This window comes from Balaenoptera physalus (genome assembly GCF_965194825.1).
Source record: "Balaenoptera physalus genome assembly, chromosome: 3".
NCBI classification, from domain to species: domain Eukaryota; kingdom Metazoa; phylum Chordata; class Mammalia; order Artiodactyla; family Balaenopteridae; genus Balaenoptera; species Balaenoptera physalus.
In genome coordinates this window covers 103,185,390-103,211,901 of record NC_138890.1, presented here as the reverse complement: position 1 = coordinate 103,211,901, position 26,512 = coordinate 103,185,390, and the positions used below count along the sequence as shown (strand labels likewise).

Genomic DNA, 26,512 nt, shown 5'->3' with positions numbered 1-26,512 from the left:
TATTTCATTAACCCACATGAGCAACCTCTGATATGATGTTTATATTACTTACTGAAGAGTCGTGCTTTTTTTAAAAAAAAGAAGGGACAATTCAACCACAATTAGTCCGACCTTTGGAAACATCTTGAACTTTTAGTTTAAAACTAAAATACTTTGGGACATTTTCCAACTATGTACCTATTAATGCTAGAAAAGTATTTCTTTACCAAAAATAAAAAGGAATATAAAGCACTTTAAAAAACACCTCTAGAATGACTTTCATTGTGTCAGAACTTGACAACTAAAAGTAGAAAGAAGCACTTGATTTTAGTGAATAAACTGTATGTGGATGATGTAACTGATCAAAACCTGACTTTTCCTAAAATTATTTTATTTACACAAATATAAGAATGCGGTTTAATAAGATTGTTTTTCCTGGTACATTAAAAGGGGGATTTATTTTTGCTTTCCAGGGGATTTCCTAGAACTGTGGTGACTAGATCTTTAAAGTTCTCTTCTGATTCCAGTGGTGTTATTCCCCAGAGGTTTGCTTAAGGCTAGTAGGTATCTCCCACAGTCCTGGATAGCAATATTTACTTAAACATTTTTTATGTATATAGTTAAATAATAAAGCAGAGGGAGCTTGGATTAAAAATATTAATTGTAAGCTTCTACAGTTTCATATTATGAAAGCCAACTTTTGGGCTACCCAGTAAAATATATTTTGAGGTTGCTGGTCTGGCCCTCTAGGGCATGTTTTATGTTCTGCCCGTTGATAACAGTGCAAATTGTGAGGGTGACAACAAAGTGGACACACTTTCCTGGAACTCAGAGTATGCAGCTTTGGAGTCATGCAAGTTGGAGCGGAACATGAGTTGCCCAAGTAAATGCAACTTTCCCCTTGTACTGTCAGGACTAGAGCTATTTTGCTCACACAGGAGAAATGTTTAGTTAACCATTTGTGGTCCCATCACAGAAAAAAAAATTGTCATATGTTAAGAAATGCTTCTAGGTTCCCTGTGAGTATTAATTAATTTACTGAAACATTTTAATTCCTCAAATCTGGTCGAAAAGTAGGTAGCCAAGAAAAAGGGCATTGGGACTGTGAGTAAACATAATACACTTGGAAATTACATCCGACATGAACCAGACTTCTCTCAAGTCCCTTGATCTGTTTGGTGCTTGATCTTTCTGATCAAATGTATTTTCCAATATTTCTTTTATTTATATTTCAAGTGACTTATTTCTTTTAAATCTTGGACTTTTAAAAATTTTCTTAGTTAAATTGACCTAAATTTAGATATTTTCTCTAATTCTAACTTATGCTTATAAGATGCTTTATGCTTATAAGATAAGTAAATTCAATCTTGTTTTATTTCTTCCATTTCCATTTTATATTTTAGGAATTTGAAAACAATTAGAAGAAAAAGAAGCAAATCTGTGATATTTGCATTCATTTTATGAGTTTCATTTATTTATTATATATTAAATATGTTCCTCTTTTAACTGTATTGTGTCACGATTGCAGGGAGGAAAATATTTACAACTAAATCATCAGTAAATGTCTAAACGTCATTCAGACACATAAAATAAGATTCAGACCTAGAAGTATGAGTGGGAGAAGATAAAGTATGATGCCTGATCTTAAAAATAGTTTAATAGAAAATTAATAGCTAAGTGAGTATTATATTCACTTGACAGTGAAGACTCAATAACCTTTTATAAAGTTTGTTTTTTTCCTTACTTAGAAGAATGAATCAGCGTAAATGTCTCTGCTAATGACTACCAATACAGCATGGAAATCCATGTCAACATTCTTCCTTCAAGGGTTTTAGAATTCATTTTCAACATTTCATGGAAACGACCTGCTGTTTGTTCTGTGTCCTACTGATGATATATTCTACTTTGAAACCCAGACAGGACCAGAATGAGAGAGAGAGGTAAGAATATATTTATAAAGGGGAAAAATAACAAAGACCAATTGAGGAAGATTTGAAATCAAATGATGGATAATTTTTAAAAGTACTTTATATAATTGAAGCCAGATAGCTACATAGAATTGTGTTAGGAAACATGGTTAACAAGATAGGAATGTATATGTCTTTAATATCAACTTATTTTCACAGAGGTTCACGTTTCAATCAACCAATCAATCGACCCATCAATCAAAAACTGTACTGAACACCTACATGTACCATATTTAACTATATTTAACTCTGACTTATTGTGAACCAGACAAGAAAGGCGAGTACTATTATGAAGTTTGCAATGTATCAGGGGTTCTGATAAGTAAATGGACAAGTATGATAAAGTAAAAGCAGGCTATTATTGGTGTACATAGGAAGAACACCTTACCCAGATTTCAGAAATCAAAAAAGATTTTGAGGGGAAGTGGCAAAACAGGCCTGAATGGCTGAAAAGAATTAAATTACTATAGAAAGAAAGAGGGAGGGGTTGAAAGGAAAGAATGTTTAAGGGAAAATGAGCAAGAGAACGCAAGGGAGGGAATGGTGGGAGAGAGTGGTATGTGAGCAAGGCCCGGGCCGGATATAAAGGAATTTGTTAGCCACGTTAAGAGTCCAGCTTTATCTGGGAGTAGTGCAGAACTGTCAAACAGTTGTAAGCAGGGGAATGATCAAAGATTTGCATTTTAGAAAGCTTTTCCTTCCCAATGTGGAAAATGGATTGAAGAGCGACAAAACTGAAGGCAAACAGTTCGTGTGGGAGAGATGAGTGGGGTTTAATCTAAATCAGTGACAGGGTTATAGAGAAAAGCAACCCTATTTGGCAGCTGTTTAGAAGGTAGAATGGACAGAGGTTAGTCTTAGATTGGATGTGATAGAAAAGGGAAAAAAGGTAGTCAAGGTTATAAACAATATATTAATTATACCAAATGATTTCACTGCTTATTATTCACTGGGTTTATTTGAGCTGACTGACTACAACCCCAAATATAAGGAAATGATACCATAAGGAAGCACATGGCATAAACAAGTTTATCCATCTATATATTCTCCGTAATCTTAAACACCAGGATGATATTCTGACATGCAGTCAGGTTTTCTCATTTTACTGAGAATATGATTCTTTTGTAACCATTTACTAGTTTTACTAGTAATTTCCAAGTTAAAAGAAAATTACATATATTTTACATAAAATTACATAAGGCAATAATGTCCAAAAATAAGAACAATTGTGGCATACTTAGATTCATAAATACTTGCCAACTGATGAACTGCAGAGAAAATACTTAATAACTTACAATCGTTTTTTCCAATTTTAAAATAAATGGCAATATTGAACAAAAAAAAGCACTTTAGAAACAAATATTAAAATATTTACAAACTTGTGTTTGTATAATTATTCATATAGGTATATATGGAAATGTTTGTATTAACCTTTTAATTCAGTCCTATATATTTACTCATTCAACAAACTATTATTTTATGAGATATATGTAAACATTTATGCAAGTTGTTTAATATAAAAGTCAAAGAAGTTAGATAGCCTATTAGATTCTCTCATTCCAGGTTTATTATTTTTAAGCTGTGTTGCAGAGGGAGAGACAGAAGGGGAGGAATTTAATTTGTACCAAATAATTCACCTGCATTCTGAAAAACAGACTGAGGGAAAAGGTGAGACTATCTAGGCAATAGTGAAAGTAGAGATTTACCTAGAATATTGATCCCAAAATTTATAGTTTTGACAGGAGTACATCCCTAGTTCCTTTACAAGTTTGGGTGCAGAATCCTGTGATCTGGCAGACTCTTTTTTTTTTTTTTTCATAATAAACCTCCCTAGTGGTTGAGGAAGAAAGTACATGATATGGGGTTAGAGCATGAGTCAGGATGTGGAGTGTGGAATTCTGCTAATTTCCTGCTCTTGATTTGGGTGTCTAATGCCCACTTTTCTGATGAAGGAAATATTTTCAGTGCCCTGAACTCAGAACAAAATTACTACCTCTTTAACCACTTATATCCCTGTAGTCCTTCCAGGAGTCAAGCCAAATATTAAGAGAAAAAAGGTGTAGCATATATTTGCCAGTTCTTAACATTTCCTTAGGATTCTCAAACCCAAGTACATCTAAAATTTTAATTGCTAAAAAAAAATCTATAAAACATAGAGCCAAATATGTTTAGACTGCTGTTGGAAACAAAGTTGACTGGAGATTCCTAGCCAAGCAAAAAATGCTAGGTAAAATTTGTGTTATGGAAAAATTGTCATTCCAAGATTTATTAAGACTTCCATGTTCCTCAAAGAAAGTTTCCTATAGGTAGGATACTATATGTCTTGGTTTTCCTGGAACAATCCACAATTTGTCTGTTCTCTGGCCTTGTTAATAATAGTGCTCTTTCATTCTAAAAGTATATAAATTTGGATGATAAAATACGTGGTTATCTCACTAATAGAACTTTAGCACCATAGATGCTTGAATAACATTGGTATATAGTGCTCTAAGAAGGATCTCATTATTTGGACATGATGATAAAGGGACATGGGGTTCAATATTAATCTCAGGTTTTGATATTGTACTGCTTCTAGGAAATGACATTAATAAAGACAAGAAAGTTACAAAATAATGAGAACTTATGTCACAATTGTGTAAACAAAGCAGTGAGTATGCATGCTTTGTGCAGCTGGTGAAAATAACACTCTAAGCTACTTAACCTTTACTGGTTATTTTCATGATTGCATTGTTTATAAGAAAGTTCCATAAGTGAATTTCAAAAGGATCTCTGACTCAGGTGTCTGTGTATGGTTGTTGTTGGGGATTTCTAGTCGTTCTCAGGAAGAGTGAGGAGAATTTTTTCCCATCAGTGAATGACACTATCTTTTGCCATTCAGCACAAAATTTTAGACTTCAGAACCTTATTGTGTATTAGTAACCCATTGGGAGGTGCTACTTACATTATTCTTTGCTCATCTGAATGAGTCAGTTAGTTAAAAGGTGCAAACTAGGAAACACGTTTTTATGAAATTTGAAAATCTAAAGTGAAATTGATAAAGAATTGATTTTAAAAAAAAGAATTGAAAGTGCCCGGCAAAAGACCCAGTGAAATCGATGGCTTGCAATGTGTTAAAACGTGTTTATTTGCACTTTCAAAGTTCAGATTTCCTCATACATTTTCATACTGATGGAGATAAAATGCTAAAGTCTTAAATCCCTCTATGCCATGCTGAGTTGCTAAGGGCTGTTGAGTTTTTGTTATTTCTCCTCTCGAGTTAGCTCTGATTACGCCTGCTGAGTGAAAAATTTGTATTTGCCGACAGAAATAGGAACCACCCCACGTGCACTTGCACTCAGCAAATGCTCCAATACATCACAAAGATTTGCTCAACCCACCTTCAGAGGCCAAATCGAGCATGTTATTTTCTGTTTAGGTCTGATTCTGGAGCCTATCAGTCAGGAGTGTTTTCCAATCTCTGATTAAAGCAAGACCTACAAAGCTGGAAGTGTTCACACACAGTCTCATTAGAGTGCTGGATAGAGTGACCCAGGCCTTCTAGCACAAAGCTCTGAGTGAACTTCAAATATGAGAGTGCATCAATCAAATCCAAGCAAGGCTTTTATGTCATTTTTCTACTTTGCCTTTAAAGTCCTATAGGAATGCCCTTTCCAGCTGTACAGCCGAAAAGCATTCAATAGAAACAAAAAAGCAAAGACCCTCAGCCCCTTGCCCCCTCCAAATGGGTATGGTTTTACCTCCCCCACCAAGCATTAGAGAGTCTTCTGTGCTTTTTAAATTATTTAGCATGTTCAACAATGCAATGAAGAATATAGTCACATCACTCAATGGCTCTGTGTTAATTATTAGTACCCATTTGAAAAGGAAACCAATAAGGTCAAAGGCAATGAGATTGCATATTGTATGTCTTAAATAGAGGTAGCAGAGAGAGTCGGGAAAAAATTAAGCAATGCTCATGGAGGTTTTTCATTCCTAGCCCCCAAACCCTAACCCCCAACTTCACTTCTTGCTTTTCTTGTGTTGGCGTATACCATTAAGAAAACAAACAAACAAAAAAGCAAAAGAATAAAATCATAAAGGAACATCAAGAATCTTGGCAGGAAAGATGATAAGGCGTTAAGTCAGAGAAAGAGGAGTCAGACATTTAGTTAATGTTTGTTTTATACACTGCTCAGGGCACTCAAGTCATTTTCAAAAATACATCTTTAAAAAATCAGCAAAAAGCAAAACAATATAAATTTGCCCACTAATATCATTAGAGGAAAATGCATGAGTGCAGTTAGCAGTGATTATTAAATTTAGGTACTTTTGCTTCCAACATCAGGCCACAAAACATTATAACACAAGTAACATCAGTATGAATTAAATAAAATGAGGCTTTTGAAGCCTGAAAAACAAAATAATTTAAAAGGAGAAAAGAAATCTCTCCTACAGTGTAGATAAAGTTTTCTGAATTTTAAACAAGTGAATTGTTCAACAACTACTCAAGATATCCTATGTTGATCCAATTAGGAAGAGCAATATACTGGAAATACATTGTACATCAAAATATTGGGCAGATATATTGCTTATTCAAGGGAATTCCCTGTATGTGTACATTTGTTTCCATTTCTAAACTTTACTAAATGTGAGGCAAATACTACCCACAAATAGCACTTCACCCACTCAAATATATTGCAGCATGTAAAAGAGTGTTTGAATTTAGAGCAATATATATATTTTTTAAATTTAGCATGTGTTTCTTTACAGGGCTTCAGATGTTTGGAAGAATTATGCAGATTTTATAAATGAGTACTAGAGCATTATGCTACTTGATAGTGTCCCATCTGTGCTTCCCCTGTAGTGTTTGACAGGGCATCTGTGTAAATTGCTTTTTTTTTTTTTTTTTTTTTTTAGTTAATTAGTTTACTGCATAAAACTTAATGCACTACCTGATAAAAACTTTTGTTCATTTCAGCACTTTTCCCCCCTAGAGCTGATGTTCATCTTTAGCTTTAGTCAGGCCTAACTTCTTCCTTTGTAGATTTCTAAACTGAAATAATAAAACAATACTTTTTCCCTCTTTTTCTTATAGGGCATAATACACTATGCTTGTGTGACAATAAATATTAAGAGTGTAAGTAATAATTTAAGTCGATCACCCCAACATTTCATATATTTTGTCATAACTTCCCAACTAAAACATCTTCTAACATGTTTTTCAGGGATAGCTTAAGAAAAGCTTTAAAAAAACTTCCTAGGGAACAAATACACATAGTTATGACGTATGTACAACCAACCTTTCTTTTCTCTCTAGGGTATGTTAGCCTCTATTTAAGTAGTTTAAATTATGTCAACATAGGACCAAAAGTCTTGATAAAATAAAATAAACAACAGAGACAAAACAAACTATAAAATCAGTTTTTCACTTGTCTGTATCTTGTTTAGGAAAGATAATAGAAATCCCAGACGATAAACTAAAATTTTCAAGTTCATCTCGATATTTGTTCTCTAGAGAATCAACACAAACTAAAGGAGATAAACATCCAGGACAGAGAGGAGACATTCCGCAAACACTTGATATGTAACACCTATCATTAGTTAAAGGCCTAAGTTCTAAATCAAACCTATATATATATGAGCTGCGTAATTGGGAAAATTTTTTACAAATCTATACCCCAGTTTCTTTATGTTCAAAATGATCTCATAGTGGTATTTACCACACAGATCATTATATTAAATAAATTTATACTTATCAGTGCATAAACAGTGTCTGACAAGTAACAACTGCTTAAAAAATGTTAGCTCTTCCCATGTTGATTTTGATGAGAATAGCTGTTTTGCTAGAAGCATAAGCTCACATTAGTTCACACAATATATCTGAAAAATGTAACTATTACTTCTTCAAAAATTAAAATACGTATTTTATGAAACATATTTAATTCAAGAAGACTTATCTTAGATAATATGTAAGATATATTCTTTTTTAGAATAACCAAGAGGACAATCCTATAGAAATACATTTTATTTTATGAATCTTTCAGACTGAAGACTTAGCACAGTCTGCCAGTTTTGAATTATATAACTTTAGAGCTATTTATTTCTTCTTCTGACATTATGGTCATCATATAGGTAAGTTTTATCCATAAGTTTTAAATAGCATACTATGTGAATATGTTTTCCATTTATAAGCCATATAAATTATTTGTCCAATGATGTTAACTATTTATTTAGTGGGCACTGATACTGTAATTGAACTATAACATGATGTACTAATATTTGTGCTCCATTATGCTCTCTGTCAAATAAATTTTCTTTAAAAAAAGAAGAATATAGATTGAGTTTGATGTCGAAGTTACCTTATTTAAAAATTTGGAAAGCCGGTCAATGAGGTGCACTCTTGTTCATCTAAAAAATTCATTGCAAATGAACCAGGTAGAAAATGGAATTTAGAACATTTCAATATGTGAAAATCAAAATCAAAATGTCAACTTCTCTGACTTGGAGCAAACTGAATCATGAACTAAACCCTCACACTGTGTAAATATATAAAAACTTAGTGAGCTCCACGAATGTTCTTAGACTCACATATAATATGTATTCCATCCAATAGCATAAAAAGTTTAAAAGTTAATTACTCTGTAAGATAAAAATACTTATATGCATTTGCCTCAAGGTTTAAAGTATAAAGAGTTCTAGCAGTTGTTTCACACTCAAGGGGAAAAAAAGAAATATCAATTGGACACCAGTCATGAAAACTATTGAAGAAGGACTATTTTGTAGTTATGGTTTGCCTTTCCCATGTGGAAGATGATACTTAGTATAATCTTTGTTGAGAGGCAACAATACTTTAGCAGTGTTTTCTCACATTAAATATACTAGTTACTCCAAAATCTAATCTCCACATTCCCTCTAGTCTTAGTATGCTCACCTTCACAAAGGCCAGAAAATGAAAATTACACACACATTCACACACATACACACAATGCATCCCCAAAAGTTAAAAATCAAATAAAATGTTCAATTTCTCATGCCTAGTTTGGAAAATTTGTCATAAGAAATATTTTATAAAAATCAAATCTACATGTGACTTTCCAGTCATTGAAGATTCTTAATGGTATATGAGACCGAGAATTATTCAGTTTTCCATTGATAGAATAGAAAGCTTACTAATCACACACCTTTCCTGGGTATTCCATGCTATTCTATAAGAGCTAGTTAAAGACATATGGATTCCATTCTTACAATGTAAGTGTTACATAGAAATACTATTTGGGGAAGTTTGGACCAGATTAATTTTTCTGAGCTTTATTCTATCTACTTGACAAGATATCCAACCTTCTTGGTAAATATGTTAAAGTTAATACCCTTTTCGCTGTGAGCAAAGTAAGTCATAATCACAGCTATGAGATCATTCTCATGTACTATCAAACATGATCTACTTTCCTTTCTTTAATAAAATCTCCCCAGCATTTAATTTTTAGTTTTCTTAACTTTTTTTTAAGATGGCATACCTTTTCTAAAACAGTACTCAATCTTATATTTATGAAAACACAGAATTCTGTGCCTACCTTCAGTATTATCATTATGACTATTTTTATCCAAGGGGTAAAAAAGGTAGCCAATTTTTCAAAAACAGAACTTTATATAGAGAAATTTGAATTGGTCAAATGAGAGGTGAAATACGCACACTGACAGTAGTACTGACAAAGCAAAAAGTATCCAGCCAAACTTAAAGAATTTCCTAAATTTGCTAATCATTATTTTTTAGACCAAGTTTCCACCCACCTACCCCCACCATTATATCAGGTTGAAGTGTCTAAAAGAAGATAGACCCCCAAAGAGCAGTTTAAAATGCTTTAATTTTTTTTAATGTGATACTGTTCTTTTTAAGGGTTCTTTCATATGTGATCAGTCAGAGATACTGACTTTTGTGAGTTAACACAAAAGTGAAATAGCACTTTTAAGTGCTGTCTCTCTTTGGAGATTTAATGCACTTTGTAATATCTCTGAGATCAGTCAGGGAGAGACGAGAAAAAAGAAATTTGATTTTGAGTCTGGACCAAAGCTCGGTGACTTGAGAGGCACCTAAACATAATGAAAGGAAGAAGTTTCAAAGAGAAAGTTGGCAGCTATGACCAGAATCCACAGGGCTAGCAGGACTGACATCAACCAGAGGCAGATTTAGAGGGGTACCCTATGATCTCTCTTGATACCATTGACACTTCAAGACCCAGTTTCATTGGGGAACAGTCCAGTAAAAGAGCATCTCCAAAGGACACAGCATGGTTGCGGTATTGAGAAAGACATGAAAATGCCAGCACCAAGGGCCTAAAGCTGTCTTTTTCTCCTCCAAAGATCACATATATCTGGGGAAAGCAAAAGTCAACATCTGAAACCTGCTTTTTCAAGCTTGACTTGAATGATATAAAGTTGGCCGTATAATAGCTAGATGCTTACCTTTCTTACCTTTCTGACCTAGGTTCAGTCTAATGTAAGAACAAGTCATTAGCTGATTCCTGGTAGTCTTCGCTTACCTCCTGGTGAATAACTTTCTACTCTAGTATTTTATTTTTTTAATTAAAGTAACTGTCAGCTAAATTTGTGTTAAACACTGAAAATCAGCATAGAATGCTCCCATCAACTGGTTGTTTCCAATGTTTTCAAAGATCTATGTATTTCTGCTAACAGCTCTGAAGGTTGAAATTGATGCCCAAGTAGCTATGTATGAAATGTAAATTCTAAACTGGGTATAAACAGTATCTGAACAAATAATAACAATAATGATCTGTGAACTAAAGAAATCATGCAGCTATTTTAAGCTAGAATGTGTGTGTTGACAAAGGGGGGTGGGTGCTTGAGTTCCATAAACCTTTAGGACACTTATGCAGCATAAGAAAACAAAAATCTAGAACAATTATATTAACTATGCATGGGACTTAAAAATTATGGATCAAATGGATGTATCATGATGATATTGATTCTAAAATGGCATCTTTCCCCAGTTATAGAGGCTAAATTACAGTTGAATGATGGTTATAGAAAGTTTCACAAATTTGCTTACATGAGAATTACGTTCAGAATGAAAAAAAGAATTGAGTGATTTGTCAAAATAACTAAGGGAAAAATATCACTTTCAGTCTAGATGCTCAGGCAATTGAAGGAAAGAACTAATAATTACCATTTCAAATTTGCTTATGCTCAACATCAGTATAAGACATAGGATTCTGCGCCTGCCTACTGTGTTATCACCTCCAATTTATCATTTTGGATATCTCTTCATGACAGCAAAATATGTGATTAATTTAATGCAAAGAATTAGTTACATTTAGTGGAAAAATTAGCCTAATGTCTTTCTTTCATAGAACATCACTTGAAATTTCACATTTTTAGGAGAATCTTAGCATTTGATGGGCACTTTCAAAGTTCTTTAACTGGAGCCCAATTTCAAGGAATCGAAAACTTCCATACAGTAAAATCAACACTGCACCTTTACTATTAGCCAAGATATCTATTTTGTGAAACCAATTCTAGAGGAATTTCTAAGCAGCCCACATTTTTTGAAGTAAAATAAGTTTGATTTCTCTTAACTATTAAGTGAAGTGAGATGAGAATATGTAAGCTTAGTCACAGCTATAAGCTGAATTTACGGAGTGTCATTCCTTATTGTCAAAGTTCTAACAAGATTATCTGATGGCATTCTAAATACTGACAAAGAAAACATAGTCATCCCAAAAAGTACCAGAAATTCATCCATTAGAAAGGTATTTATTAATATGTAGTCTGTGGTTATTTACAAATGAGTGTTAAGTATCAATGATATAAATAGTAAGCTAAAATATAAAAGTGGTCTTTTGTATATTATAAGTACTTAAAACAAAGTAAGTTTTAGCATCCCAAACCCTTCTGTCTCTTTAGGCATTTCTTTTTCCTCTTCAAATCTAAACAAGTATCTTATTCTCACATGGAATGCCTACAATAAACGTAATCCTTGGCTCTATTTTAAAAAGAAAGTTATCCTGCTGGTCTTTACAGAACTACCACACCCAGGAGCCATATATTCTAGAAATAAGTCTACAATTTTGGTTATACATCCATATTAGCCAACTAAAGTTCTATAAAAAATAAAACACTTTCTTGTTAGTTTGGGGTGTCTTTTCTATCTCCTACTCTAGTCTTTACATAGCTAGTCTATGATTTTCCTATGAATAGTATCTATGTTTTCTTTGTTAAAAAAAAATCTATTAAGTCATTCATGTTTAAATCTATTAAGTCAATCCTATGGCAAACATTGGGAGTAATATATATCACTATCTTTTCTACTCATATAAGAGCATAAATGTTTTCATAAATGTGTCTATATGAATGTTGATATCAATTATTTCATTCCACAAATATTTATTTAAATCCTACTACATCCCAGGTTCTGAGGATCCAGAAATGAACAAAATGGATGAAGTTCTTATTCCCATGGAATACATGATCTAGTGGGAGGAGACAGAATATGTTAAGTAGTAATAAATTTTATCTATAAAATGAAGGCAGAACACACAAACAACAAGAGACTGTAATGTACCCGTATGTACCCATTTATTGTATGAGTCAACTGATGTTAACAGTATGATCTTTCTCCTTATCATGACACCCCTCCAGCTGAATAAGTTTTGTTTGCCTAAAGTATAAAGTAGAAGGAAATAATAAGGGAACTTTATCCAGGAAATCGAATTGTCATTCTATCAGGTCATTGACCTAAAATACTCCCTAATGATAAAACATTAAAAGTTCAATTCAACTAACATTTAGTGGGCAGAATTATGCTACATGATTTAATTTGCGTATGCATACCCTCTTATTTAAGATTTGCCTCATCATTTTGATGCTTATTATTATATGTCATTGTACTTTATACTCTACAAAACATGTGATCTGACAAGTTAACATTCTAGCCCTTGAATCTCTTCTATTGCTATATTGTGGAATGCTTCATTATAAGGCAATACAATTATTTGAATAGTATTTATTCATGTCCTCTCTTTAGTTTGGTGCTATCTCAAATTTTGAAAAAAAGTGGCTCTACTGGTTTTAAAAAGATCCAGCCAGGAATTTGTTTCTGAGTTCCAATTACTTAAATATTGTTAGCTTTACCTCATATTTCTGTCTTTCAAATAATCCCTGGTTTCAAATTAAACATGATTCTCAAAATATTGTCCTTCTTGATTTCACAAAATAATGTTTCTTTTACTAATATAGGAAGGGTGATAAAAAAGAATTCTAGAAATTTAATTATTTTCAATTATTTTCAATACTATCCACCAATAATAATAAATAAGAATTTGCTGTCGCTAATTTCTTTTAAATTCATACTCCTTAAGTAGTCTACATAGTTAAATAAAAAGTATGATTCTCATGATTTGTGATTACTGTCTTTAAAATACACCAATATATTTTCGTGAGTTAAGTTAGTAAGCCCCTAACTTTTCATGAGGACTACTGGAAAAAGAAGCAAAAATGGCAAGAACAGCTGCTCCGTAAATAAATATGTGGGCCAGCTTTTCTAGGTAAATATTTAAGTTAAAGTGGAAACGTTTCTTCAAATCTTTATTATTATAAACTTATTCTATCCAATAGCTGATTCCAGGAACTCCACATCCTATAAGGGATGGTTGCTACGAAACTTGTTTGTAATTTTAAGAGCAACTATATTTAGTACGGAATTTCACGATTGCGTGGCAAGCATTCCATACATACCATCTCATTAATCCTCTCTATAATCTTTAAAACTATTAGAACACATTTTTTGAAGAGCTTAATTTGGCTCTGAATCTTCAGCTCCTTCAGAGGACACTTGAGAAGGTATGGAAGGAGCTTTATCTCAATTTAGTACTTTGCAATATCCTTTTTGTGGCATATAGGAGAGAAATGGATATAATTTCTTAAATGATAGTTCTAAAAACATGAGCTATTGGCCCAATTTAATTCTAATTTCACTGATAGCTTAAACACCAGCTTTTATTATGAGAAAACATGTCTATAGTCATGTTCCAATTGCTGTCTTTCTGTGTTTTTCACTGTCCTAGAGGAGAAAAGCATACCCCACAATCTTATCTAAAGGAGGATATGAACCAGAGTTCACATATCAGGAATGACGTATATCTCAACCACGTTGAAGGCAGGAATTTCTAAACTATTTATTTTTGTTTTCCAAAAATATTTACATTGACTAAAACGAGCCATAGATGGTGACAGATTTTGTGTCACCCTTCAGAGATGTATCATCTATTGCTTGAGGCCAAGAAATGAGTAGTTTCCATAATTAGGAAGCAAAATTGAATAATTGGACTGTCGTTCATAAGGGTTTTTTTTCCTCTAAGAAGGAAAACCATGTAATATGTAAGTCCCAGTCAAGTGGGCTTACTTGATTTATTCTTTTTAAGCACACAATTATCTTGTGCTCGTCTAACATAACTACAAATATTCAAGCATAGATTTTTTTCATTCTCTTTCATCAGAAAATCCAGACAATAGTTTTCTATTCATTTAGAGTTTTCTTTGAATAAAAAGGTACTCTTTACTTTTAACATAAATTTAAAGAAAGATTAAGAAAAATAAAAAAGGGTTACCCCTAATAAATGAAACATTTGAGAGTCATATGAATTATAACATTGTGAAAAGATACAACTAATTTGACTCATACCTGCCTCTAAGGCAAAGACTTATTTTAATGATTAACATTTACAAATATTGTATTTATTTTATTATACCTTGATTCATTTTAATCTCACATTATGTTGTCTAGTAGAATGTGTTTCACTAGGCAAAACCATCAAGTACTTATAATGTGATGATAAACTGAAAAAGTTTTTCAATTGCTTTTATTCAATCATTCATTCACCAATTCAGCTGATATGAATTAAATGTCTACTATGTCCTGGCTGCCAAGGATATAACATTAAGAAGATAAAATTACAGCTATAAAGGAACTTGTAGTCTAATTCCATGGAGGAAATGGACTATTACTGTTACCTAATTTAAGCCTGAGGGATTTGTTCTAATCCAAACTTTTTTCTTGAAATTTCATCTAATCTTGGGGCCTTCATTAACTCAATAAATTAGTTTTGATTTCTTCTATCTACTGAATGGCACCCTGAAGAAGTACCCAAATAGTCAGTGTGTCTGCTACTTTTCCAACTTTCTGAACCAAGGCTGGTTTTGGAAAATGTTGAGTAGATGTATATCTTTGCTTCACCACATTCTTTCTAGTTGACTCATCAACTTTTAAGATATGGTTCAATCATTCAATCCATCCATGAGCTTTAAAGAAAATTCAGAAGGACATGTGAAGCCCTTTGGAAATCAGGCACTAGAAAAAATTTATAATGTGGATATCCTATAACACTAACCATGGTGGGTTATTACTGGTGTTAAAATTTGTAGAGAACTTTCAGGTTTTTGAGTATCTTGAGACACATACAATGTATACAGGAGCTTTTATGTAGGAATCATTCAATGAGTTATACAAACACATATGTGTGTGCGTGTGTGTGTATGCACACACATATATATGTGGTACTTGATCTCTGGAAATTTATTTTCTTGGAGTCACATCTATATGTGTGTGTGCTTATGTGTATATACATACCTATACACAACAAATGGAGGAGTTAAATTTCTGGGGCCTCTAAACTTTAACATTTTCCAATAGTTTTGCCTAGTCCCTAAAATTAAGTCCTAGCCCTTTCTCTACACACTTTTACCAAATGTTGGCAGCAATAATGTGTCTGAAAGTATTATAAGGTCATTCCCAGAAATACCATCTCAGAGAAGCAATAACCTTGGGCACACTGTTTGATCACGGTACATCAAAAAATTACAAGGGTAAAGTGGGACAAGGAAAAAATGGGTGTTAAATATAATACCATTTCTAGAAATAACCTAGTGGTCGTATGTCACAACTATAAAAATTTAAAAGTTAGATTAGCTTGTTCTTTTTTTAAAAAGTTTGATTTTTAAAAGAATGTATATATTTGTTACTTTGACTAAGAAATTTTCATGTAACATTATCACAAAATATCTTATTCTAATATTATATGTAACATTATTATTTCCAATATATCAATATTAGGAATGAATCAATACATTGGAGAAAACATCACCTAGATTTGCTTTGCATCTGCATTGCTAAATAATTTGTATTTTTAAGTAGAGTTTTATATAATAATTATATAAGCAAAGGATACTTTTATCAATCCCTATAGTATTTTTCATGGCTACAATTAATGTTTCCATAAATTTTTTGTCTATTTAAGTTAAAGTTGATTCATATACATATTTTCCTACAGTAGAATAATTCAGATATTTTCACAGGATGAACATTTAAATTTTAAGTAGTTGATGGCAGTTATTGTCTAGCTTGTAAATAAGAACAATAATGCATAACAAAATTGAGAGATAAGTAAACACTTCATTGATGTCACTAGCCTCTGCATTTTTAAAAAATATTTTTTAATCTCTGTGGCACCACTTTCATCTTCAGATGCTTAGTAGCTTCATGGTCTCATTAGACACCTTCTTTTATCTATTCATATAGTTTTCAGGAAAAAAAACAATGTATAGCTAATTATCTTAGCTGTCTGCTAGGTATTTGCAGATTATTACATTATTTTATTTATTATTACATTACTATGCTTTAAGCCAATAGACTATATTGCTAAGGATGGTACGTCCTAGAACCTGACCTAAAATCCTTCAGGATGAAATAATTTATGGGCACTTATGGGAATGGAGAGGGATGGTTTTCTAAAGCAGTTCAGCAAGCATTTATTTAGCATGTACTGTGTGCAAAGTACTGAAAATGGCAAGAAAGTCAGTGCATTCATTCCACGCCACACACAGAGTCTTTTGGCAACATGGTTCCCATTATATATTCCAAATTACCCTGGTTGTCCAATTCACAGAACTGTAGTTGATTTAAACGTGAATTAAAAGTTTAATAATTTGATAATACTGTAATTTTTCCCCCCTTCAGGTCTGCCTCCAAGACTTAACTGATTGAATAGGCTCACTCAGTTCAAATATATTGTGAAGATGTTTTAACCATATTAATCTTTTATTTATGGAATGTCACTAAATAGTGTTTTGCCTATAACTGTTCTCTCTTTTTGCTCTTAACTTAATGAACTAACTTTTAAAGAAAATTATTAAACATGGACACCCAGCACGTATAACCATGTATTTGGGGTCTTAGGAGGAAAAATGATGAAAGTGAATAACCAGGACATGTGTTCACCAATGTCTTTCTTTCCCTGCAGAATGAGGATAATTTTATAAGGAGGTCAACATTCATGTTTCATAAGAAGTTATCTCCCTGCTAAATCATAGTCTGACTACCATTAGAAATGAATCCCCCTAAGAAAACTAATAATTAAGAAAACTAGTTTCCTCTGGACTAAATGAAACCTGATTCCTCAGGAAGTTGTACCTCAGAACTCTTCTGAATTGGTTTCCTCACTTTAAATTCATCCGCCACTACTCTGCACTCTTCAAGGGTATACTGAAATAAGTCACAAAGAGTTCTGCTTTTCCCTCTGCTCTCATTACTTCCTACAGGAAGAAAATGTGCTCTATTCTCTTCTGCTCCAAACTGAAGTAACTGTTCCATACATTACATATCTCACTGTGGGTTAGCACACTGTCATAGAGATAACTCAACTTAATAGCTGATTGGATGTGTAAACATGCCAATTCTACAATAGTCTTTTCTAAAAACTTGTATGGCACCGTGAAGGATTTTCACAAGTACCCTAAACAATTCTATCCTAAAATTCTGTTTTACAATCAGGATCCAGTCTCCTGCTTCTTAAGGGAGTAAAAAGAGAAGAGGAAGGCAAGCGGAGAACGATGTTCAAATGGGTTTGGGGAAATCAAAGGACAAAGAAGATTGGTGCTCACTGCTCACATGTATTGCACTACAGTAATCAGAAAAGCTATACCACCCTGGTGTTACCCTCTCAACCAGCATGGATGGTGCAGGAGGAGGTGAGTAAAGATGGCTCAGTGGGGTGTGTACTTATTTGTTCCTGACACAATCTATGCTCCAGTAAGTCAGAGGAACAGCTAGAAGTTTCCTGTGGCCCTAAAGAGAGGCAAAAATTTGCAATGTCTTGTGTATCAAGGAGATTATTAAAGCAACTATGAAAGAGAAGCCATGTAGGTTCATAAGGGAGGGATACAGGTGGGCCGTGCTTGGTCTAAAAGGCAAACTCTTTAGGTAAATAGATGCCCCTGCAGATGCCAATTTAGGTGATGGCAATGCTGGCATGCAAGATGCTTATCCCCACCCCCAAGCTAGGCCACTGCATAAGCCCCAGAAATATAGATTTCTACCAACAGACATGGGTAGAGAGCACCCTGAATGGTTGACATTATTTTCCAAATGAAAAACTGAAGTAGAACCTAAGTTCATTTACAGAAAATTACAATGTTATGCTTCTTACACAACTGTGATTAATTATTGAGATTCATTCCTGACAACACTGTCATTCTTCACTAAATGATGATCACCTCTGCTAACTGGATAGACAAAGGTTGGGTTACAAAAAGGGATATGTCCCAAAAGATATACTCAGATAACATACTCACAACTTGGTCTAGAAAGGCTGTCATTTATTTACTGGGTCTTTGTTTTCAGAATCCCACATAAATATGGAGAATAACAGTTTAATCAGATGCTGTAGCTTCAATGATGGTTTGCTCATAAAAACTGGATTATAAAAGTATCCATATGTTACTTTTATGAATTGTGATTTCTTAATTTTACATCAATATCATTGATGCCAAAATGATGGGATAAAATATAACTCAGTTCCACAAATTTCTCTCCTGGGGTAAAACTGGGGGCAGATAGCCCAAGTTTTTAAGGTGAAATTTCTTCTTTGATTTTCTTCACATCTACAAATACCACTACCTAAGTAAAAGCTAAACCCAGGTCTTCAGTAATTTCAAAAACTCTTTGGACTTTTGGTTTAAGTGTCTGCTTTTTAATAAGAAAATATAATTTGTTACCAAATTCAAAATACTGAGAATCGTTTTTGCCCTCTGTGAAAAAGAGCCGGTGTGTGTGTGCCTGGTAGCTCCACCTCAGCTCGTGGTAAGGCAATTCCCAGTTTACTTAAGTGAACCTTAGAATTGTCCTTATATGTAGGTGAAAAGAACAAGAATTTAAATAGCATGAATTAAAGATCAATAAAATGAGAATCCACTAAACCAAAATGAAAAAAAAAAATTATTTCACCTAACATTGTCTATACTGGAAATTTCAATAGAAAACAAATCGATTAATTGTATCATATGAGATAAGGCTTAGAATGCAAATGCATTTTACAGGACAAATTGACAAGTTCAATGTAATTTGTAAATGAATGATATCAGACTCTTACTGAAAGTTTTCACCTTAATAAAAGCAGTTGCAGGGAGAGTCTGAAGGCAGTGGATGCCCAAATTTAACATATTGGACAGGGAGGGGGAATGACACAGAAAGAGAAGGCAGTGTTGCCTTAGATTAATGTCATAATTAGTCCCATTATCCAGCCATACTGGGACTATAGTGATTCTCAAATAGTTCTTGACACCTCAAATGTACTACTGTGTTTCATTTCTTCAACATATTTATTGAGCTCCTACTATCTCTCAGGCATTCAGGATATAGCAGTGAACAAAATTAACGAAACTCCCTGCCCTCAAAGAACTTCCAGCCTGGACAATAAGTATATAAATAAGCACACTATATATTATGTTAGAGTTAAAAGAGCTTCAGAGATGAATAAAGTAAGGAAAGAAAATAAGATTTTGGTATTGGTAGGTTTGTAATCTTAAATTGGGCACTGATAGAAGGTATAGAAAGGTAATTAAAGACCTGAAAGAGATGAGGGAACAAGACATGCAACTATGCTGGGGAAGGGCATGATGAAATATTGGAAAAGCCTGGTGTGGAAACAATTTTGTTGCATTTCACTCCAGCCATGTCTGTGGGCCCCCTTCATAGTATATGTAGTTCAGCTTATTGCTGGGATTTCTAATTCTGTTCACATAATTTTATATATATATATATATATATATATGTATAATACACATAAGCATGTGTGTTGATATTTAGGTACATCCTCACACACAATTATGTATTTATATTTATTGTATAAATTCTATTTATGAAAAATTTTTTCATGATCAACATTTCAACTGATCTTACCTAATAGACAGGAATGGGGCATAATGAATTAGACTAGAAAGAAATCTTTCTGTTCTCTGTATATCTTTCAAAATAAGAGTTAAAAAGCTTATCAGAGTATTTTTAACTGAGAGGGTAATTTAGAGACAAAAATGAGAATACACACTGTTATAGCTCATTAAGTCTTTTTAAAAAAATAAGCTCCCTAATTTAACAGTTAAAGACCTAATAAATTTTATAATTAGGAGCTACTGTACTTCTTTTTTAAAAACTTTATTTTCATCTTCAGATGAAAATTATGACAATTCTGCAATATCTTCCTAGTTTAAAAAAATTACTATATATGTTTGTGAAATTCAAGGGACACTGTCAACCCCAGTGAAGTCAGAATGGCCCAGATTTGCAACCCCGTTTATCTTCATAAGGACAGTCTGTGACACCTCACCTTACATTCTATAGAGGGGCTACATATAATATTAAGGGATTTTTACAGAAAAACATGCAGCTTAAAAAAAAAGAAACAGCCTTTCTGTAACAAATCAATGTATTGCAATGCATCCACTCAATAGCTGCGGCTTACATACGATTTGGGAGATTTTATGAAAGGGAAAAGGAGAGAAGGAAATGAAGGCAAGAGGAATGGGAAGGAAAATGAAAAAAATGATACTGCCTAGCTACAAGCTGCAGAGGGAAATTAATATTCAAAAGGTTAAGGTGTCTGTGAAATGTATGTAATGAGTAACACTCATAGTTTGTTACTATAGGTTCATTGCCTCTAATGTTGAGGACGGCACATGGATAATTTACGATTCCCATTGTCCCCTCTGCAGGGATTAATTCTGAATTATTTATGTACCTATATACGCAGAGAACTGAAACATTTTAGTTAAAGTCAGCGACTCACTCATAGTCTTGAAATTATGCAGCCCTTGTTGCTAAAAATGATGTTAGCCTCTTGTGATTTAAGTCATAACATTTTATTTTCAGTCCCACTGAGAGAGAAGGCATACAGGAGGGGGTAAAAAAAAGATATATTTTTTTCCAGAATAAATCTCAGAATGCATTTTTTAAAGATGTAAATAGATAATGGTAATTTTGTTGAGTCAAATTATTGTTGTAGAGAGCATGTAAGTAAACCTTTATTTTATTCATGATTTGTGTTTTGTATTGGAATACTCTCTGACTTGTTTTCATACTGGGATCTTTAAATACGAAGCCTCTGCATTTCAATAAAGGGAATTCCACCTACGTACTAATTAATCAAAGAATGAAATTTCATTTTTGGAAAATTGTTCTAATCCATTCAGATTTCACACCAAACCATTTCATTTAGTCAACTGAATTCAGAAAAAGTACTATTTCCACTTACACTCCTGCGATTACTCACTGTTGTTAAAGGCTCCTTTGACTATATCAGAATTAATGAAAAAAAATGCAGGTATTACACACTTCCCTGAAAAAATAACAGATTATATTCTGAACTCCATTATGTGTTTGATAGGTGCTAACCTTGTCAGCAAAAGACTATCTTGCAATTTTTAATAAATTGGAATTTGAAACTGTGTATATTTAACATGCATTTTTTTGCTTGTTTTGGTGTAAATTATAGGTTCCATATCAAAATTTTGATTGAAAAAATCAAAATGCCTTATATACAATTCTTTTTAGAAAAAAAATCTGAATTATAAAAGTCTCCAAACAACTGACCCTGGACCTTTGGAATTCAGATTACTCAGTCTCTTCTGATCTTAGGAATCATGTTTCCCTAATAACTAGGGTGCATCTCAAGTAGACACAATGCTGGATAGGGTATTGAGTATGAAAATAGATAAGGAATTCAAAGTTTGCAAAAGCAAAAGAATTTATACATATATATGTACCTATAAGGCATCAATTTCCCTTTTAGCGCCCACCCCATACAATTCAACAATTGCTAATAAATTAGGAGGAGGGGCATATTGATGTACTGCTTGACTCTAACACAAAGAAGTGTAGTTAGCAAAAAGCTGCAGTGGGTAATGAACAGTATTTTAACTCGGCAGTTTAACCTCCTTGTCTGTCAGCTGTGACCTTTTACCAACCCCAATGAGAGTCTGATTTCTCACTTTTGCTACTCACTGCTGGATGAGTGAATGTAGAATTTGACAGCGAGAGGTTTTACATGAAAAGGAAAGGTACTTAAAAAGCATGTTTTGTGATGATAGGCTACATTTATTCACTGTTCATTACGCTGGGTGCAGCAGCAGCGTTGGTGGATTGATTGGGTGTGAGCGGCTTGTCTGCTGTGGAAGTGAAGAGGCGTTATTGACCTGCATGGGAGCCTGAGTGACCTCTAGATGACCCCCGTTTCACCTGAAATTGACCTTGAAAACAACCTAGGGTTCACTCCCATTTAAATAGAGGGAAATTCTTCAAACAGCATGTGGATTATTAGAATTGATATATTGAGCATTTCCTTTTTTCTTTCCTCCCTATTTTTTTTTTTTTTAACTTTTACAGAGGTAAATGCGTGTAGGGGGTAAGGCGAGTGTTGGCTTTTAAATTTCCAGACCCTGCAGCTGCTCTGCTTGGTGTTTGTACAGATTTATGGAGGGAGCCAACCAGACTTTGGACTGCTTGATGTAAAATTTTACCATTCATCATTATTGATTACAGTCCACACTCTGTGACAGAGCCCAAACCTTACTATGACAATTGCTATTCCAGTTGTTATGGACCATAATGGGCCATAGGGATGATTTAAAGGAGCACAATAGCTATCTGTAATTACACATGAATAATCCATGAATTCTACACCACAACGCTTATGATCAAACTCTAACAACCCAGGCTTGAGACATTTATTCTTGTTCTGTCTTTGGCACCTGTGCCAAAAGTTGCCAATTTATGAAAATTTAAGCACAACAAACTTACCCTTCCCATTTTCAAAGTTAAGTTTTCATTCTTAGTTAAAAATAGATCACACTCTTGGAAAGTGATAGAATACTGCCTTTTTACACATGGTATAATCAGTAATTGAACTTACTTCTTATTTGGAAAGGATGCCCATTATTATGTCATCAATTAGCATCAAGTAAATATATTAGATATTTGGTAGAATAGCTGGTAGAACCAGAAGAAAGAAAATAGAACATTTATTATTATCGTTTTCACTTTTTAAAAAAATGTTTTACTTGAAGACTTTAGTCTCTTATTTGGCCAAAAAGTTAAAGGGAAAAAAAATGAAGACCATATACTACGTTCAACGGTACAATGGAAATGTGATAGGTCTTACACAAGTTTTAATAACTGTTGAAACTAATACACTAACAAAGGGATTCATATCTTATACCTCAACAGTAAATTATTCTCTAATTTTATGTGGAATGGGGAGATGGAGAAAATGTATGCTCACTGAACTTATGTTAATGTGTGGCCCCTAAGGTCTAGAGTGCTGGCACAAACACACCTAATAAAAAAAAAAAAATCACATTTATTAGTGGCTCCTTAAGATATTCCCGTGTCTACAATATATCTTGGAGTGGAGACCACCCTATGGATATGGTCATTTTAAATATATTTTTAGGAGTGACCAATTTTTTCCTTGGTATTTCCAGAAGACTCCAACACTTATTATAGATCCAAGAATGGGATATCTATGCAAAGTTTTTGTAAGCTTGCTTCTTCTAGCTCTTAGAATTTGCGTAACCAATGGCTAGATTTAGACCATTTTGAGATTTTGATTTCCTGACAATTTAGGGGAAAAGTTTTGGCAGTGTTTTGGGTCTGTCCACCACGTATTCCAGAAAAGTGTCCCTTCTGCCTGGCTTATGACAACATTTCAGTAGTTCAACCTGTTTGGGGCATGGTAGTCTTGTTTAACTCAGAAGCATTTTTCATACTGTTCAAATATTTACATGCGGGGCTACAGGCTTATTAGCAATCTGGTGAAGTATTTGTAAGTCTGGATCAAAATTCTGACAGGATATTTATTGCATTGACTTGACCTATTTTCTATCTAAAGCCTTACTCCATAATTCTTGTTTCATTTGATGTTAATCCTATGCATAAAAGGCAGGAACCAAGACATTTGTACACAGTAACGCTCTAGCATCCACACAGGAGAATTCCACTAATCTGAGTCCCCCCATACCTCCCTCAGCTTCTGAGGGAGGTGCTTACACCTGTGACTGTTTCAGAGCTCCACGAGGCCCTAGCTTAACCAATGCATGTTATCGATTACATTTTATTTTCCTCCTCTCTCAATACAGTGATAAACCACTGCAAGGGTCCTCAGCAGGTTAGAGGACTTGCCAATTACAATTATTCTAATTTAGGATTATATTATGCTTTTTAAATTCTTGGGAACATTTCTTCCCTTCAAATCATTCTAATATTGAAATGTGTTTTGGGTATTCTGTTAAGTGGGTTTCACTGCAAGACTGAAATGTAACACTTAAGTTTTTAAAAATAACTACTTTAAAATTAAATAAAAAATGACAGTTTTTTTCCCGAGTCAGGTAAAGGATTTTTTTCAAATATTATTTTCTTCTAACTGTTCCCATTTGTCTATACATCAAATAAACTCAAATCAGGGACATGTTTTCTTGAACAGCAAATTCCTTATGGAATACAACAAAAATAAAGACTTGTAATTGGTATGACATTAGAAACCCATGTACTTATCTAGTCAGCCTCCATCTCATCTTTGTTCCTACCTCTCTGTAAAGGGTAAGGCAGTTTTGCCCAAAGGAAGAAATAAAAGGGAATCCTCGTTAAAAGGTACATTAACGGAAAAAGAACGGCTTTATTGGGGACATGTGCAGAAAGGGATGTTTGAGTAGTAAATGATAATTTACTTTTGAGGTATATTAAAAAGGTTTAATCTTACTGATCATGAGTTAAATTGGATGTTTTAATCAGTTAGTGAGTGCCAAAAATAATTATGCCAGAGCGCTTAGTCTGCAGAACGTGTACACAAAGCATATAAATCCTTTGCTTCCCCAGGGATTTCTCAGAATAACACACAACTAAGAGACAAAAGCGATATCAAACTCATATAAATTAACATTGCAAATGATCTGAAAAATATAATAAATAACATGATCCCATCACTTTGAATATGCAGCACAAGGAAGGGTGTCCAACACAAATATACGCATCAATCTTCTGTATCCTTACTAAACTTTTTCAGTAAACTTTTATTCCATTTATTTCCTACAGTTCAATTCAAGGTCATTCCTTTCATTGAGAGAGTGGGGCTGGGTGACAGAGCATAGAAATCTGTGTTTCTTTTAGAAATGAATGTGGAAAATAAGATTATTTTCCTAATGAGTTTTTATTGAGGAAGTAAAATAAAGGAGTTGGATCCAAGGACCTTGCGAGTCCTTTGAAGTTCCAAAATTTCTGTGATTTTAAGATTAATACTGGCCACAATTTTGATACTACCAAATAAGTAAGCGATTATAAAGATATGGGTAAAATCATTTCAACTCTTGCATAATGAGTTTTGAACTGAATTATTTCTAAAATACTAACAGTTACAAAGGTTAGTAACCGTTAACTAACAAAGGTTAGTAACTGTTAACTAACAGTAGACCATATGCTTTATTCCATTTATGTGAAAAATGTAAATAATACGTATAATTTTATGTGTTAAATTTGCCACACCCCCTTAAATCCTAATTTAGATTTCGTTTTACAAATCTTACATGAACTAAGTACATCTTGATAGTTTGGTTCATTTACAATATTATAATCTGAAAAGTGATATCTTCACCATTTTTTCCTTTGATAATTGGACAATTTTTTAAAGTGCAAACAGCATTTCCTAACATAATAAAATCTTTTGGGCCATATATTACTTCCAGTTACTATTTAAAAGTATTTTTTAAGTGTAAGAAAATGATTAAAGTTTAGGTAGCCACACAGAAAAAAATTAAAAGTTCCTAAAATGTGTGTTTCTCTTTAAACAGTAGAATTCACCCTGGAATATTTATTCATGTTTGATGTAAAAGCTTATCATTTTCTGGAGGTTGATGATTATTGAAAGCTAAAAGAAGAGTGGGATGAGGTTAAGTGAATCATCAGTTACACATCTGATGCTTTTCCCATCGTGTAACTTAATTGGTTTACACTGATTTTGTACTGGAGTATTTAAGGACAACATGGGGGCTTTTCTGCAGATCTGAACAGCTGCTTGATTTGTTAATGAACAAGGTTATCAGTAGCCAATTGCTCACAGCTGAAAAACTGCATGCTCCTGGTTAGTCCATTGGAAAGGGAATTTTTTAGATGTGGCTTTTGTGTTTGACACTGTTGCCTTTCGGGTGATTTGGGTACATCTACCTGTCCCTTTTGTAACCCAGTTTCATTACAAGCAAAA

General features: G+C 33.4%; 2 long non-coding RNA genes and 1 pseudogene across 5 annotated transcripts in view; all 3 read right to left on the bottom strand.

Annotated features, from left to right (window-relative positions):
* Window positions 1–26,512, bottom strand: part of LOC309659064 — a 1,106,759-nt gene that overhangs the window by 515,091 nt on the left and 565,156 nt on the right. The gene's annotated exons all lie outside the window — the stretch shown is intronic.
* Window positions 1–26,512, bottom strand: part of LOC309658935 (coiled-coil domain-containing protein 6 pseudogene) — a 583,785-nt pseudogene that overhangs the window by 269,336 nt on the left and 287,937 nt on the right. The window lies entirely within an intron of this gene.
* LOC309659008 overlaps window positions 1–26,512 on the bottom strand; it is a 637,438-nt gene that overhangs the window by 400,972 nt on the left and 209,954 nt on the right. The gene's annotated exons all lie outside the window — the stretch shown is intronic.